The sequence below is a fragment of the Sesamum indicum genome, linkage group LG1 (genome assembly GCF_000512975.1).
Source record: "Sesamum indicum cultivar Zhongzhi No. 13 linkage group LG1, S_indicum_v1.0, whole genome shotgun sequence".
NCBI lineage: Eukaryota > Viridiplantae > Streptophyta > Magnoliopsida > Lamiales > Pedaliaceae > Sesamum > Sesamum indicum.
Genome location: NC_026145.1, coordinates 8,990,636 through 9,002,885, shown reverse-complemented (window position 1 = coordinate 9,002,885; position 12,250 = coordinate 8,990,636). Strand labels below are relative to the sequence as shown.

Below are 12,250 nucleotides of genomic sequence, written 5' to 3'. Positions count from 1 at the left end.
GACTTCTCCAAGCTGGAGCCCAAGCTTCTTAGGGTTTTATAGTACTTCGCTATAGGACACCACATGTCTTCAAAAGGGATGTGGTCCTTATTTGACTCCTAAGGGTAGCCTCAAGAGATCTTGCGTGGATACCATCTAGATTTCCCTTTAACTCCTTGTGAGAGGACCTTTGACTTCAGTTGGAGGATTCCAAATCCTTAAGCTTTTTTATCCAGGGGCTCGTGAGGCTTTTTTGGATCTTGGGCACTCTCGAATTAGGGTTAACTGGACTTCTGGGATTAGTTAAGTTAGTCTTTGCTGATTGTGATCTCTAGTATCTTCTTGCATGGGAACATATTGTGCATGCAAGCATGGGAAGCACTTTATATACATCCTTCGGAGAATTCTAGCATGATATTGGCTACTTCTCCCCTGGACGGCACGAATATTTTACCATGGAGTCGCTCCATCTATGTTGCCTTAGGTACAAAAATGAAACTAGGCTTCATAGATGGCTCATTTCCGAGGCCTGAGATAGGATCAACTTCATTTGAGCAGTGGCGTCGTGTTGATCTTATGGTTACCTCCTGGATATGGAATTCCATATCCAGAGAAATTGTTGAATCTTTTATGTTTGTTAACTCATCTCGAGAACTTTGGTTGGAGATACAGAGTCGGTACGGCAGAAGCAACGGACCGATGATCTATCGGATTCAACGCGAGATTTCTTCCATCTCGCAGCATGACATGTCTCTTACTGCCTATGTGACAAAGCTGAAGACTTCCTGGAATGAACTGTTAAGTTTGGCACCCAGTCCAAAGTGTACGTGTGGTGGCTGCACCTGTGGGGTGAATAAGGCGATTGAAGAACGGAACGAACAGGTGCAGTTGATGCAGTTTCTTATGGGATTACATAAGACGTATGACAACGAGAGAAGTCAGTTGCTGATGCAGGATCCTCTACCTACTCTAGAACGAGCTTTCTCTATGGTCTTCACGGTTAAAAAACAAAGGCAAGTACATACTGAAACGTCTGTTGTACCTCAACATATGGCTTATCAATTTGCATCAAAGGAGGTCAAGAAAAATGGTGCTGAGAGGTTTCAAACTAAGAAGAGATCGTACATAGACAAGAGAACTCTGACTTGTGCGCATTGTCATAGAACCGGTCACACTTTAGACACCTGTTTTCAAGTCCATGGAGTACCAGACTGGTACAAAACCTTGAATGAGAAGAAGAAGAAAGTACCTGGGGTTAAGTCTTTTGCAGCTGCAGCGACAAATGAACAACAGACTTCTGCGGAGAGTAATAACACTAAGCAGATGACAGACTTAATGGCGAACCTGATCAGACTGATGCAAAGAAGCAATACAACCGGTGATCCTATCACCAACTACTCCAACTTTGCCTACAGCGAGAACATCGAATTTGCTAGTAGTGTTTCTACACCTTCAGAGATTGATTTGGGTTCTTGGATATTGGACACTGGGGCTACAAACCATATATGCACTAACCTTCATCTATTTCATTCTCTTGTTGTTCCTTCACAACCCAAACACGTGCATCTTCCTGATGGAACATATAAAACCGCTGCGTATGTTGGCACTGTCCAATTAAATCATCATATCACACTCACTCAAGTCCTATATCTTCCTTCTTTCTCTGTTAACTTGTTGTCCGTTAGCCAACTCTGCCGTGATACCTCTTATATTTTCCATTTTACTGACTCAAAGTGTTTATTGCAGGACCAAGTTAGCAAAGCCATCCTCTTTGAGGGACATATACACAAGAATTTGTACGTTGTCCGACAGTCATCTCATCAAAATTCTTGTCATTCCTCTGTACTTTGTAATTCTGCAAATTTGCATTGTAATCTTCGGACATGGCATCATAGGTTGGGCCATGTTCCCCTGCCAATAATGAAACGAATTCCTTTTCTCACTTCTGTCACTATGGAATCTATTGAACCTTGTGAGATATGTCATAAAGCTAAGCAAGTTAGAACCTGTTTTCCTTCGAGCTTATCCCAAAGTGAGGCTCCTTTTAATCTAGTTCACCTGGATGTTTGGGGACCATACACTGCCTATACAATCACAAACTGCAGCTACATATTAACTATCCTGGATGATCATTCCCGCTCCCTTTGGACCTATCTCTTGAAACAGAAATCTCAAGTACCTTCTGTCCTTAAGTCCTTCGCCTCCATGGTTAGAACCCAGTACTCTAAGGAAATCAAAGTCATTCGGTCCGATAATGGCTCTGAATTTTTGAACAAGGAGTGTCAAACCTTTTGCAATGAGATGGGGATCATACACCAAACGTCCTGCACCTACACTCCCCAACAAAATGGGAGAGTAGAACGCAAGCATAGGCAGCTTTTGAATGTAGCTCGAGCTTTGCTTTTCCAGGCATTAATGCCTCTGAAATTTTGGGCCGATTCTATACTCACTGCAACCTACCTAATCAATAGAACACCCTCCAAAATCCTTCAATGGAAAACACCCTTCGAAAAACTTACTGGAAATTCCCCAACCTATCACCATATTCGTACCTTTGGAAGCCTGTGTTTTGCCACCAATGTTGATCCTCACAAGTCTAAGTTCCATCCTAGAGCCAGTAAGTGTGTTCTCTTAGGATATATGATGACACAAAAGGGCTATAAACTGTATGACATGGACAACAATCATATCATTGTCTCTCTCGAGATGCAGTTTTATGAAGACATATTCCCTTACTCTGTTTCGCAGGATCAGCCTTCACCTTGCCCTCTCCCGGTGATTCATCCATCTATTGATCTCCCTACTTGCACTCTAGCAGAACCTCCAAACACTCCTTCATCATCTGAACCATCTATTCCAACCTCAGAAACTGTTCCTGCAGCTACACCTTCACTCAGACGCTCTACCAGAATTTCTCATCCGCCTACTTGGTTAAATGATTTTGTGTGTTCCACCAGTCATCCCTCTTCACTGCATTCACATACCCCTGCATATATGTCATTTGTAGCCTCCTTGTCTGTTTTGCAGGAGCCCGTGTCTTTTTCTGAAGCTGTGAAACACAGAGAATGGAGAGAGGCCATGGATACAGAGTTGAAGGCCTTGGAAGCTAACAATACTTGGAAGCTTTCTCCTTTACCAGCAGGCAAACGTGCCATTGGGTGCAAATGGGTCTTTAAGACCAAACTTCGGGCGATGGTACGGTGGAAAGGCATAAGGCACGTTTGGTAGCGAAGGGGTTCAGTCAAATAGAAGGCGTTGATTACACGAATAGCTTCTCGCCGATTGCAAAATCTGTGACTGTGCGGATTTTCCTTGCCATTGCTGCTGCTCGTGCGTGGCCTATTCAGCAGCTAGATATAAATAACGCGTTCCTCCATGGTTATATCGAGGAAGATATATATATGTTGCCTCCAGAAGGATACACTGTTCCTTCCAATACGGTGTGCAAGTTACAACGCTCATTGTACGGCCTTAAACAGGCCTCCCGGCAATGGAATGCCGCGTTTACCTTAACGCTTACTTCATATGGTTTTACTCATATGGTTTTACACAATCGGTACATGATCACTGTCTATTTGTGAAACCTTCTTCTTCAGGTCTCATGGCTTTACTCGTTTATGTAGACGATATTCTCATCACGGGCCTTCCATTGCTGAAATTGCTGAGGTTAAGCACTATCTTCACAGCCTATTCACTATCAAAGATTTGGGGGATGCGCGGTATTTCCTTGGACTTGAGATAGCACGGAGTTCTTCAGGATTGTACATTGCTCAAACCAAGTATGTATTGGATATAGTGAAGGACACTGGTCTCCTTCAAGCAAAATCTGCCTCGACTCCTTTTCCTTCAGGATTGAAGCTAGCTGCAGGTTCTGGTCCTCTGTTTTCTCGGTCTGACTCTTATCGAAGGCTTGTTGGCATTTGCTTTATTTGGGATTCTCTCGGCCGGACATCTCTTATCCGGTGCAGCAGCTCAGCCAGTACCTAAATCAACCTTGTGAGTCGCATTAGAGAGCTGCGTTACACGTGGTCCGGTACCTGAAGGGGTGTCCCTCTAAGGGACTATATTTTCCAGCTTCAAATACATTCACTGTTCGTGCATTTTGTGATGCCGATTGGGCATCGTATCTAGACTCTCGCCGGTCTCTCACTGGGTATTGCATTTTCCTTGGCGATGCGTTGGTGTCTTGGAAGACTAAGAAACAAATGACTGTTTCGAGGTCTACCGCAGAATCGGAATACAGGAGCTTGGCTTCAACGGTTTGTGAACTTCGGTGGATTTCCTATATACTGTCTGATTTTGATGTTCCCGTTACTCCTCCAATTGACTTATATTGTGATAATAAGGTTGCATTACATATCATGGCAAATCCGGTCTTCCACGAGCGTACTAAACACATCGAATTGGACTGTCATCTTGTTCGGGATGCTTACAAGGATGGTTTTGTGTCACCTTCCTTTGTTCCTGGCTTTCAGCAGTTAGCGGACGTTTTTACCAAATCTCTGCCTTTAAAATCATTCTTATTACTCATCTCCAAGTTGGGCCTTGTCTCTTTTGATCCCAGTCCCACTTGTGGGGGGGATGTTGAAGTTAGTAACCAGCAGCAGCAGCAGCACCGTGAAATGCAGCAACAGAAGTTGAAGTCCGAACAGGCTGGTGATGAAGAAGTTATTGAAGTCTTAGATACAAGCTGAAATCGTGCATGATAGAAACACGTTTTTGTATTACTGATGTAATGTTGATAAGTTGCTTGTGTGGAGTGCTACGTCATTTATTTGTATTCCTATTGGGCCAAGTAGTTAATTTTCTGTTAGGTGGTTTAGTGATGTGTCATATATACGTTGGTATCAGTCTAAGTCTTCTGCTGTAACACAGATTCAACAGAGCTTCGTTAACTGAAAATGGAGAAATCATTCTTCTCCCAATTGTTGTGTTTTTCATTTGTTGTTTTGATCTTGCGATCCAACAATCACAACTATTCAAATACAGTTGAAGAGAAAAATAAATTAAATATTAAAGAAAAATACAAATCGAAAGAAGGGAGATGCCAAAAAATACTCACCATTAATAAATAGTATAGAAATTAAAATAGATGAGTAAATAGTAAATTCGTAACCGAGTAGTGAGAGTTGGCACAACGTGTGCATGGTAAGCATATGAACTATGCAGAGTCAACTGTAATTTTTCAATTTTTTGGTTTTAATTACCGGACGGTCACGATCGGCCGTACAGTTTATTGATTTATTTATTTTCCTTGCTTCAAAACAAACCCACTTGTGGCGTTAAATTTTTAAACTTTAATTTTTATATCAGTTTGATCCCTCTGATCATTTTTTATCGAAAATATGATTGAAACTTGACTTTTTGGATGGTAAAATGGTCAATTTAAGTGTGATTTTATCACTTTAATTTCTTAAGTTTATAAAATTATCAAATTAGTCCTTTTTTAGAAAGAAAATTATTTTATTATATTTTTATATGGTGAATATGATGTAATTATTTTGTATAAAAAATGAAAACTTTGAACTCTTGTAAACATAATGTTAACATATTGCTTAACTCAAAATAAAATAGTTTTTTTTTTTCACTTTCAAAAGTAACCAAAAAAATCAAAATTATAAATAAATTTTATAAAATTTATCTAATCTAAAAATATAATAAAAAAATTAAGTTGATTTTTTAGTCTATTAAATCTTAACAATGTTATTAAATATTAATAGTTTTTGAAGGAAAAGTTGGTGGAATGTACTTTTAATTATATTATTTGGTGGATTTTAAATATTTATAAATTCATTTTAAAAGGTTTTTGTAAATCTTTTTCTATAAAATGTGACAATATATTTGAAAAACATCTAAAAATGAATTTTATACATATATTTATTTGAAAATCCAAACATTTAGTAAATATTTTTAAAGTTTATCTTTTTTAGACTTATTAACTCTTAAACAAAAAATTACCGACTTAGATTTTTTCTATTATATTTTCATATTAGATAAGTTTTATGAAATTTATTCATAATTTTAGTTTTTTTTAACTATTGGAAAAAGAGACTGTTTATTTTAAATTAAGCAATATATTATTATTATATTTACAAGAGTACAAAATTTTCATTATTCACATAAGATAATAACAACATATCAGCATAAAAGAATATAAAAAAGTTATTTTCTTCATGTAGGAAATGATTAATATGATATTTTTACAAACTTAAGGGACTAAAGTGATAAAATTAAATTTATTGACCAGTTTACCCTTTAAAGAGTCAAAATCCAGCCATATTTTTGTTCAAAAATAGTCAGAGAGACAAATTGAGACAAAAACTAAAATTTAAGGATGCTAAAATTAAGAAATAAATGTAAGGAACCAAATATAATATTTACCCTAAATAATAATTTAAAATTATTAAATTCCTAATAACAAATTATTTAAATTTATTTGAATAATTTTATATGACAAAAGATTTCAAATCTTCAGACTCTATTATTTTGGATTATATATACTTTATGAAATATTTATAAACTTTAAATTTACTTTGATATGGAATCATTTTCCTATATCACTCTCTTCAAATCTATATCCCTCCATCAAAATATATTTATGGTTGGTATTATTGTTTTTTTATATTTTTGGGTTGACAAATTAAATGTGATTGTAGACACACTTCATAAATGTAGAGTGTATTAATGAATTTTGAGAATTTAGTTTGCAAAATGCTTTTTTAATCCCATAGAATAAGGGTAAAACTTATTTTGATATCACAACTATGACAGGTATCGCTTTTAGTTTCATAAAACTCATAATCATGTATCTTTAGTCTCAAAAAGGTTACATACAATGTGATTTTGGGACTAAAAGACCCAAAATCACAATTTTGATATTAAAAAGATGTGATTTTGAGTTTTATAGAGCTAAAAGTTTCACCTATCATAATTGTAGTACTAAAACAAATATTACTCTTATTTTATAAAATGAAAAAAAAAATTGTTCGAACTTAATTGTTAGTCATGAAATGTTATGGATTTGATGAGCTTAATAGTTAGGGGTGACAAGAGGACAGGTATGGTGTGCGTTTTGGTTGATCAGTGCCCCGCCAACCCCGCCGGGCGAGTCTGACCCGACACATCCGATGAAGAAGAGAGGTAGGAGAGGAGGAGATGCGAGGTAGCAACGACGAAGCGAGGGGATAGGCGTGGCGAGCAGAGAGGAGAGCGAGGTGAGAGAGAAGCCGTAAAAGATGGAAGAGATGAGTGAGCGCAAATTTGGAACGGGGTGTGGGTAAGGGACAGAAAAAGACAAAAAATAAAATAATATACAACAATTCTAGTGGGGCGGCTATTGACTTTTAGAAGCGGCGTACCGTCTCAATTTCCAGTTTTTAAACTTGAACCTGTCCCATTAAGAGTGGGTCGGAGATGAATTTTTCTGAATCTGAATCCGTTGACACCGCTATTAGCAGTAAGTCCGAACATGCACTTCAATCATGTAATAAGGCGTTATTTTATTACTGGATTAAATAGCCGTGTGATATGTGAAATGAATAAATAAATTTTTATGAAAAAATAATTAGTAAATTATTTTTTGTATTTTGAAAAATGAAGCAAATTAGCCTCCTATTAAACTATAATTTGTTTGATTTTTCAAAACACTGGAGATAATTTGCTATTTTATTTTTGGGTTAAACCAATTTACCCATCCTGACGTGTTTCATGAAACACACACGCCCTTTTTTATTTTTTTAATTATTTAATTTAAAATAACATTTATGTCATTATTTAATAACCATTGGAGCTTGATCAATCTACGGTTCAAATTTAACTCATATAAATTTTAAATTTGAATAAATAAAATTAAAATTATATATTATATATAATTAACTTTGTATTTATACTATTGTAATCAAAACTATTATATATATATATACATATATATATATATATAGAGAGAGAGAGACCGACGAGGGAGGGGGATCTAGGCATGAGGGGATGGTGCATGCATTTGGGTGCGGGAGGGGAGGGGGTGGCGACAAGGGAGAAGGAAGGGGAAACAGGAGGGGGCGGCGCGTGACGACCATAGAAAAAGGAAGGAGAAAGGAAATATATATTATTATTGTATAACTAATATATAATGTTTAATATATTAAATATTATTTTTTTAAATATATATGTATTAATATATTCAATTAAATCTCTACATAAATAAAATAATATTTTTATTGATTAAAATTTATGTCCAAATGCACATTGGGCGTATGTAGTGCACCACTGGATTTGGGGGGTATTTTGCTCTATTTCTAACAATACATGCAGGGAAATTGTTGTTTTATTTTTTATAGGGAGATAAATTGCTCATTTCACTTAAAACAAGGGGATAAATTGCATTTTTCTCTTTTATTACAACTTACAATGCAAGAATCAATAATCATTAATTATAAATAAAATGAGCTTACTTCTTTTGGGTTTAAGCATGTGAAAAAGTCGTATATAGTATTTTTTATTACAAGTTACAATGCAAGAAGCTTACTTGTTTTGGGTTTAGAGCATGTGAATAAGTTCTATTAGAATCTATTGGAGTTAACCTGCAAATCTAGGACACCCATCATTCAGATAAATATCATCGTAATGCAAGCTTCGTCTTTGCCTATAAATAACAGTCATCATCATAACCCACCAAATAAGCCACACCAAACACTTTCAATTCATTTGAATCCCTCTCCCTCGTGATCGCAATCATGGAAACCCTTTCTTCCTCTTTCCTTGCAACACCATTTCCTAATCACTCATCTCATCTTAATTATGTTTCCTCCTCATTTAGGTTTAGTGCAAAGGGCCGGAACCATCAACCTAACTATTTCAACCCCAACTCTTCTTTTACATTAATCTTCAATCCCATAAATAAGTTGATAAATCACACTGCTCAAACCCTCAAGAACAAACAACCAGCAGCCCAGATGATCATCAACAGAAAGCAATTCTCCTCACTTGCCAGTATCTTCAAAACACTAGATGATCTTGTATGCAACTTCCTCGATTTGCCCCTTCGCCCTTGTATTGATCCCAAGCATGTTCTCTCGGGCAACTTTGCACCGGTGGACGAACTCCCCCCCACCCCCTGTGAGGTGGTGGAGGGCTCCCTCCCTAGTTGCTTAGATGGAGCGTACATTCGCAATGGCCCCAACCCTCGCGTCATCCCTCCAGGCCCTTACCATCTCTTCGACGGTGATGGGATGCTTCACATGATCAGAATCTCACGAGGCGAAGCCACGTTTTGCAGCCGCTACGTCAAGACCTACAAGTACATGGTGGAGCAAGAGATCGGGTACCCGATTTTCCCGAGTGCTTTCTCCTCCTTCAATGGCTTCGGAGCTTCCATCGCTCGTTCTTTCTTAACCCTTGCAAAAATGCTAACAGCGCAGTTCGACCCAATAAGACGGGGCTTTGGCGTCGCAAATACTAGCCTTGCTCTCTTTGCTGGCCACCTTTTTGCTCTCTGCGAGTCCGATATTCCCTATGCAATAAAAGTGACACCAGATGGAGATATAATCACCATGGGCCGCCACGGCTTCCAGAGAAGCAGCAGGGAGTGGTTCTTCAGGATGACAGCACACCCGAAAATCGACCAAGAGACCGGGGAAGCCTTTGCCTACCGATGCCACCCTTTATGGCCGTTCCTGACGTTTTTCAGATTCGACTCAGAAGGAAGGAAACACAAGGATGTTCCAATATACTCTGCGGCCGGACCAACACTTACACATGACTTTGCTGTTACCAAAAGTTACGCTATATTTGCTGATGTGCAGATAGTTATGAACCTGTTGTGGATCCTGAGGGGAAGATCCCCAGTCGGAATTGATTCCGGTAAGGTGCCACGACTCGGAGTTATCCCCAGATATGCAGAGGACGAGAGTGAAATGTGGTGGATGGATGCGCCGGGATTCAACATGTTGCACTGTTTCAATGCTTGGGAAGAAGATGGGGGTGATACGATTGTGATAGTGGCTTCAAATCTGGTATCAGTTGATCAGCAAGCCTTGGAGAATGTTCAATCAGCGCAACTGATAGTGGAGAAATTGACAATAAACGTGAAGAGCAAGACTTTGCAGAGGCAGCCCTTGTCCCACAGAGTTCTTGATTTTGGAGTCATAAATCCAGCTTATGCTGCAAAGAAGAACAGGTGACTTTGCATGAACTTCATTTTGATTCAATTTTTATATATATATTGCTGATCTCATTTTCTATTTGTTGGAGTTGTTCATGAAACATGCATGGTTCATTTTCTATTACTGTTAAAATTAAGGGAAAATTGTAATTTTGATCTCATAACAATAGGAGCTAGAGTTGATATTGCTACCTTCTATAGGTACGAGACTAAAATTTCAATATCCTATGACTAAATCAACCTAAAGTCGTAGTCAAGCACATAAGAATAATCACAATTTTAGTCTCAAAACTATATATAGGGATGGGAATTAAAGTACTGTCGGAATTCAACTTGACATTACACACTCATAAAAGAAAAAAAAAAAATTACTTTCGTGTCTTTTTCAAAATGAAGCAAAACCACCCCTTATGTGATTTCACATGTTTCATGCACTTTTTCTTTATTTTTTATGTTTTTAATTAATTATAAAATGATGTTTATATTTTTGTTTGAAAATTGTTCAATCTGATTTGAATCTCCAATCCAAATTTAACCACCAAATTAATGACTTAAATTTTACTTGATGCAAATCAATGTACAGAACTAAAATGGGTGAATAGCAATTTACCCCTTTGATCTTACAAATTAGTAAATTATCTTTTTATAAAAATAAAATAATAATTTACTTTTCTGTGTTTTTTAAAGTTAAGCAATTCATCTTTGTATCTTTTAATAATATATATAGATTATTGTAAAAAAATTATATTATAACTAATATATATATTAAAGTCCCACTTCAATATTTGTTATAATAATAAATATCTCCTCATTATGACAAACTTTAGGGAAACCCGTTGTAATTTATCTAACATTATATCACATTTATTTTTTTAAAATAATATTTTATTCTAAAAAATTATGAATAATGAAGAAGGTTGTTGCACTATACCACCCCCTATAAGGGTTTATTTTGCTTCATTAATTTGCACTTTATGTTTCTTTTAACCATGCATATAGGCAATCATTAATTTGTTGCAAATAAATTTGTGATAGTTACGTTTATAGCCCTCAACTATGGTTTAATTGTAAAAATCACCCCATTATTTGAGTAATTACACAAATATAGTTGAGTTACATATTATATAACCGTGGGATGAATTTTCATGACATATACACGTAGTGCAGGTATGTATATGCTGTAGTAATAGAGTCGGGGATGTGGGTTGGGATCGTGAAGCTCGACCTATCACTAACCGTTGTTGATGGCGGCGACTGCACGGTGGCTAGCCGCTTCTATGAGCTATGAGCCCGGCTGGTTTGGAGGCGAACCGTTTTTCGTGGCGAGGGAGCCAAATAATCCAGCAGCCGACGAGGATGATGGTTATTTAGTAAGCTATTTACATGATGAAAATGGCAAGGAAGCCAAGTTCCTGGTGATGGACGCCAAGTCCCCTACTCTTGAAATCGTTGCCGCTGTTAAGCTGCCACGTCGGGTTCCTTTTGGCTTCCATGGGATGTTTGTGTCCGAATCTGACCTCCAAAGACTTTAAGAATCATCGATTTTAATTATAATATGTGTGGTTTTGTTCTTTGAGACATAAAACCTAAGATTTGTATGATGTTTTGATGTGAACTTCAAAAAACACAAAAAGAGATGTTGCTGCTAGGTAGCATCTTTTGCAAGGTTTCATTGCCATTAAACAATATATAATACTAAGTTGGCTGGCTTGTCAATGATTATTTGTGATATAAGAATTTTTTGATATTTGTAACGTCCAAAAATATATGGAATTTGTGATGCTCATTTCTTCTTGTTAATGATAATTTTCACAAAATAATTATGATTATTAGGACTATTGCCTGAAATGCATTTGGTCTTCTGCTTTAATTATATTATTTGATGTTTTCGTCCTTAATTTTTTAAAGTAGTATTTTGGTTCTATATTTTTTTTTTAATTTTCGCTATTTCAGTCTCTCTCTCTCTCTCTCTCTCTAATGGGAGTCACCCTTCTCACTGGAAAAATTCATGTGCAACTCACATGACATTTAAAAATTGGAACAACTGTTCCTCTTAGCTCATTTTTGCTAGTATTTTTGTATCTTAACTTTCATGTAGCAGTAATTTCGATCTTG

The 12,250-nt window shown here is 36.9% G+C and overlaps 1 pseudogene; it reads left to right on the top strand.

Moving 5' to 3' along the window:
* On the top strand, nucleotides 8,652-11,747 carry LOC105161876 (annotated as a pseudogene).